The sequence below is a fragment of the Rhea americana genome, unplaced genomic scaffold, assembly GCF_003343005.1.
Source record: "Rhea americana isolate MKP2758 unplaced genomic scaffold, rheAme1 scaffold_101, whole genome shotgun sequence".
NCBI classification, from domain to species: domain Eukaryota; kingdom Metazoa; phylum Chordata; class Aves; order Rheiformes; family Rheidae; genus Rhea; species Rhea americana.
In genome coordinates, this window is record NW_028185051.1 from 2,112,426 (window position 1) to 2,119,184 (window position 6,759).

A 6,759-nucleotide genomic window follows, 5' to 3' on the forward strand; every position below is an offset into this window, starting at 1 on the left:
AGGTCCCTTCCAACTTTACTGTTCTATGACTATCTCGCCTTGCAAGCGGTGGCCCGAAAGCCGCGTTGCAAGCTGGCCCTCCTGCTGCTCCCAACAGCGAGCTCGTGCGGCACATGGCCGGCTCCTGCCTGGCTGCCCATTGCCAGCAGACACATGGGCACCTGCTATGCTCACGTGCTTGGTAGCACTTTGTCATCTCTTTTCCTGGTCCTCCTGGCACTTTGGTGAACCAAAGGTGACATTTAGAGCAAGCGCTTGCTTGTAACTTTGTTTCTGTGTCTCTAGCTCTCACCTCTGCTGGTGCTTTGGGGAAAATCATTCTGCAAGCTTTCTAGAAAAGTGTTTTCTAACATGAACTATTTTCCCTCTGAATAATATTGTCATTTCTTTAAAATACAGAGAAGAGACAAAAAACATAATAATAATACTCTGTTTTTTAAATATGAAAGCTGGTGTGCTTGGTTTTAGCCCAAATGAACTGAAACTTTCCTGTCGACAACTGTAATTTTGAGCCAGATCAAAAATACGCTGTCTGGATACCTTCCTCTTGGCATTTGTTCTTTTWCCACCCCAGTAAAGGGTCATGCTGCTAATAAATAAATAAACAAACAAATTAAACCCAGCAGCTTAGAGGGATCCATTTCTCTGAGCTGTAACTGAATGACCAGTTTTCTGGCGCTGCAATCAAGTTCCATCAAAACCTTCATCTCCCGCTATGTACCGGATCCTGCAGCTGAGATTAGTCGGTGCTGAGAAAATGTTTGCTAGGCAGATAGGCTGGAGGGGAAGGAGTAGGAGTTATATTAAACCTGGTTCTCAATCGTTATTTCCCTAAGATTGCATTACTGTCTGGAAGGCAGCATTCGTCCAGCGGGTGAGGATTTGTTAGCTCTGCCCTGGTTTGCCCGCTCTGTGCRACGTCCCCCCGGGCTGCACAGGGAGGCGACGGGCGGTCTCAATTCAGCGAGGGCTTCTGAGCACAGGCTGCCAGACACCGAGCCTAAAACCAACAACCTAAAGGCAAGGGTCCACACTGAGTAATCATGCCTCTGACCGGCACGGCTCCACGCTGGCTACTGTCAATCTTTGGAGTTTTTCATTAACGCTTCTCTCCTGACGGGTATGAAATAACATGCTATCATAAAGGAAGAAAGAGAAAGATTGAGGTAGCCAGTCCGTGTACCCACTTGCTGCAAGGCTCAGCATTTTTTTCTTAGAGTGAACATGCCTTCCACGCTATCATTCATTTTGTTGTGCAACTATATCGTGTTTTCACTTGTGAGACTCCCCTACCTACAGCTTTTGCTTCTGGATGTATTTCAGCTCCAAGGCCACTTCATATATCTTTCAATAGTGATCCTGCCCCTTGCACCTTCCCGGGAAGAGGAAGATGGGGAAATTCCTCTGTCGATTTCTCTGAGGTCCCAGCATTTAGGTTGCTCCATTTCTGAAGCAGTGCCCAGCCATCGGGCTGTTGTGTGCAGGGTAGACACCGGCACCGGCATCGCTGTGCTGGAGAGGAGCCATAGCTCGCGTTTCATGCTCTACCGGTGCTCTCTTAGTCTATCTGAGAGGTGGTCTGGGCTCGCCTTTCTGATAACATTCATTAGGAGATTAATGTCCTGCAGGCTGCTCACACCCTGTTTAGTTTTGGATCCTAGTGTAGGTTGGCAGAAATGGAWTAACCAGTTCTTTGGGGAGGGACAGTTCAGGAAAAAGCCAGAAGACAGGTGATTGCTGTGGGGAAGATGTGGCAGCTGAGCCGTAACTTCTGATGCAGATTTAAAAATAAAGCCTTTATATCTGCCYTGAGCTGTTCCCTGACCCTCAGTCAGGCATTTGGTTTGGGAGAAGAAATCCCTTCTTGACCCCCCTCTGGTGAACAGCAGAAAGCAGGACACATGAGCGAGGCCCATATCTTGCAGCKTTGAGACTGTTCTGGCCCAGCATTTGGCACCTAATTGTGCCTCATTTTTTGCTGTTTCTTTTTGTTTGTTTGTTTGTTTGGTGCTTCAAGCCAACAGGCAAGGCAGAGAGAAACAAAGTACTGAGTAMTTCCAGCTACGGGTGCAGTGGGCAGGAACAAAAAGAAATTGCTTTCCTCATTCCTGCAGGTTGGAGGCCCTGGAGCAAATGATTTGATTATCATCAACRTCCTAAATCAGTGTTCAGAGCCTGCTGTGAGCCCACCTACCATGAAAAAGGACATTTATGGAGGTTTTGGAGGGTTGCAGGCTCCCAGGGCAGACAAGGCAACCTCTAGCCGTTTATGGTCCCCTGCATCTCTTGCCTGCTCCCCACTGAGAAGTGCTGCAGGGCTCCTTCTGGAAGCGACCTGAAACACCCTGGACAGCAAGGAGGAGGCTGTTTTGGACCTTTTAGTTAGTTCCAGTGTTTCATAACCTGCACTATTAGGAAATAGGGTCTTATTTAAGGCTTAAGGGGCCCAACTCTAATTTCCACATGATGTATGAGGAGGAATTTGGGGATGTTGTCTTTCCTCAGAGCAGAGCACCTGCAGGATACTTAGTAGGACCCTGGTCTCACTCCTCAAGAGGAATGTGGAAGGGATAGGAAGAGTTAAAAGGATCTGGACTCCAGAAAAGAGGCCAGCAAATGTGACATGTATTCTGCTCAGATCATTCAGCTTATCAAAGAGAAGACCGAGGAGCGAGTGATCTGAGTGCTGTAATATAGGTCACCTTTGTAGCAGAAACCCTTGCGCGCCAGCCAGCTGTGACTCTGAAGAGGTCTGAAGGGTCACAGCGGCAAGCAGCCGATCTCTGCGGCACCGTGACGAACAGAGCAGGTGTCGTCTTGGGGAATACAACGAGCAAAATGGAGGCGGCGTTAACTTCGCATTCGTGCCAGTGACACCAGCATACAGTTTCAGCATCTTCAGGAAAAATCTAAGTATGTTGGAAGGAGCTCAGGTGGGACCTGCAGGCATTACTGGCGTGCTGGATAACGTGTCCTCATGGCAACAGTGAGGAAGTCTCCGTTGCCATAGGCCCTCAAACCACGGTCAGAATCACGCAGCCTCATGTGCTGTGAGGACACAGAACATGTGCAGTCCTTATCTTGACCCACCTRCAATTTAAGGAGACTATGCGGGATTTTCTTTTGCAAGTTTATTCAAAAAAAAAAAATCAAAAGGCAGCTTGATCACAGTCTATTTCTGCTTATAAAGGGATAATAGAGCTCCCTGGAACAGGACATAATCTCCAGCAGACAAAAATATAACAAGAAATGAGGCAAAAAAMCGCCAGCAACATGGATGGTTAACCACTTGGGCAGCTTATCAGTAGAAGCAGAGGTTTTTCTGTCACTCACAGGCTTCAAATCAAGCTGGAATTCCTCTCTGAAAGGTAAACTGTAGGTCAGACAAATACTACTGAGTTCYTGCAAGAGTTGTGGGGTGGTGCTCTCCGGCACGCATTACCTGGATATCCTGCAAGGAGCTCATAACGTGCCTGCTGGCCTGGCAGTCGATGAATCTATGTTCCTGTAATTAAATGCGGAAATTGCAGAGAGTCGCCAGTTGTCTGGGCCTGGCCTGGCTGCTTCCTTGTCTGCTCAGCTGCTGGGGCCAGGCTGTGCCAGCCGCAGGCACRGCCCTGTGCTAGCACCAGCCCTGGGCGTTCTGCCCTGGGCTCCATTGAACACAGCCAGCAACCACCAACCCCTCAGTATTAAATATCTGAGAAAGAAACAAATTTGAAGAAGACTTTTTACAAGCATGTGCTTCTGCTTGCATCATTACAACACATTACCATAGGATGTAGCTTCAGCTATTCTTGGTAGATGAATTCCTCCAGAATCTACCAGAAATTAATGTCAGTAAAATTAATGACCAGCATCTGAAGATATATTGGAGGCTTTATACAAAATTAAATAAAATTTTTCAAGTCCATACATCAAAAGTCTTCCTTTGACTTAGTGTTGCTACAGTTGCTTAAGAGATGAATTTATAGCTTCAGCAGGAGCTGGAGAAACTCTGACTTGCAGGAGTCACCCACTGGGATGCTGCAGAAGTGAACAGAAAAATAATGCAAAAATGTGCCAATTCAGCTTTCTCTGGTCATTGAGGCCATATTAAGACAAGTATATGCAAAGAAATAATTTGAATGAGTTTGTCCTTCCACAGCTCAATTTATTTAAGCACAGTAGAGAAGTGGACAAGGTAGAGCAAGGGGGAGAGGTAACGCAGGAAGCGAGGTTGGGGCTGGGGTTGGTCACCAGGACGGCAGCCTGGGCTGTATTAAAGTCAAGCTCTTGACGCAGCCCTACGAGCACTGATCTGTACAGGAGCCAGCTGCGCACAATAATACATAACTTATAATACTGGCTATTCCTTTATATTAGCAGCTTGATAAGTATTTAAGGCCTTGTTTGCACAAGTAATTGCAATGCTTTAATGATTCGGATATAATTCAACCCCCACACAACCCCCACCTTCCCTCTTCTACCCAGTAYGGATGCTGCTATATGGATAAAACTACATGTGTAGTGGGGTAACAGTTGTTTACAAATAGAGTTCTTTGGCTACCTGCCAAAGATGTGGTTTTGGACCAGTAAAAATACACTCCTATAATATTATGGTAGATACCATTTTACTGCTATACAAGTGGGCTTTACTGGTATTGATTATCCTCATATGAGAATAATCTGTGCTGCTATTGATATCTTTATAACATGAACTGTGCCCATTGAAGAAGTGATACTGTTATTTCAGCAAAAGTCCTAGCACTGACTGAAAGAAAACCTGTGCATAGATTAGATGTAGAGAAGTCCTTGATCCTGAAAAACTTCCATGTGAAAAATTGAATTTAATTTCTCATTAAGGTGAAAAGCTGGCAAACTGCCACTGCAGTCGAGTAATAAAGCTGCGCTGCAATCAAGTTCTGAAGCTGTTAAGACATCCAGCACCCTACACCCAGCCTGTACATCAGTTACGTTCTTCAGCTGCAAGTACTTCTCTTCCTTCATCCACAGCTGTTGTATCAACACATGCATTCAGAATAACCCAAGGACACAGCTCCCACTCATTTTTTCCTTGATATATATAAAAAAAAAATCCACATGCAGACGACACACACAACAAGCCCAGAGGAAGCAATGGCAGCTCTTGGCGCGCGTTTGCAGTTTGACGTCACCTCTGCCTGCCTTGTGCTGCTGCAAGCTCATACGTGCAACTATTAACTGTAAGTTACCAAGGCCACGTCCGGCCAACGTTACTCATCCAGAGCAGGTGCCAGTATCAGCCACTGACGCAGCATCGGTGTTCCCGGCTGCGAGTTTCTTGTTTGAAAGAGGAAGGAGCCACGTGGGTGGGGGGCATTGGGGCACCTGACTTCAGTGGGTGAATTGGGTTTGGAAGGTTCAAGGCAAATGTCTGGCTCTGTGAGCTCCACCTCCCCCTTAGCCAGCTGGGCAGCATCCATGCTCTCTTTTTTTAATTTCATCTAGCCTCTCCTGATGACTAAGGGAATAGGAAGATTATAGTTTAAGTATATAATTTTCATTTGATGTGACAGGCTAAAGCTATGTGCTTTTAGAGAAGGCTTAGATTATTTTAGTTCAATTACAATACTGATTTAGGCCCTGAATCACTCTTTGAGGACTGGCTTCATGTAGACATATGTTGGCTTAGATGAACTGCTAATGAAATATAGGCACGCATTTACATTACTGTACTTAAATGCTTTGCTGGCATAGGCATGGACTTGCACAATGAGTGCAATCCTGAGTTGGAGATATAAAGAAGTAGGTTTGTTTAGGCTAGATTCTTCAGATTTTTCCCTTCTTCTTCCCCCTCCCAGATACTAGCCTGTATCATCTCCAGCCAAAGCGTGTTTTCCCGTGTGCAGTCCCAACAATGACTGAATGCCTCCAGGTCCCTCTGTTGTTAATGACAGCTGGGTAGGCTAAAGGCTGTTGGGAGACAAACCGCTAAAATTTATGTGGCAGCCTGGGAGCACTAACCTCTTACAGGGATAGCTGAAGGGTGTGGAAGCAGGTTTGATGTGGAACTGCAATGAATTCCCCTATCTTCATGCTTCTTGGCTAGGACYACCCTGAGGGTGTCCCAGGATGCGTCTTGCTTTCAGGTAAAGGAGGTGTGCAGAGAGAGAAATGAGTCCCGGCGCTCTGCTGGTTTCCTCTTTTCCACTGATCCTATCCATATCCAGGTGGAGGGCATGAAATTTGTTTGCAGAAACTCATGTGTGTCTAGTTTCTCTTGGATTTTTGTAGGAGTTGAAGAACTTTGAATACAGCAGAGATAGTAGTCATGCATGCAGAGAAAGATGAAGGTATTTTGGATGACTCAGCTTCCTCTTTCTAAGAAAGTGAAGCTTTCTGGGTCTGTTTTTTGCCTTAAGGAAGCCAAAAAAGCAAACCTCCACATTTCTAGAAGTCCACTCTGCAGCAAATCTAGAAGGGTTTTTGAATTTCTTTGTTATTTCCCCTGCAAAGGAGAACAAGTAAACAGCATTTTGCATGTCTGCTTCATTAGATCCATCTATCTATATCTTTGGAATGGAGGGGGAGGAGAAAGGGAGCTGCCAGCAGCCCCTGGTGATTGATTCGTCTCTTGTTTTTTATGCCACACTAGAACAAACTGTCTTCAAAATGACAATGATGAATCAAAGGAAACATTTCTCACTAGAAATTCAAAATCCCAGGCTTGTTAGTGGGAACATTAAATAGGCTCCTTAATCCGTAGCATTTATTTGCAAGTATTCACTGCTACTCGAG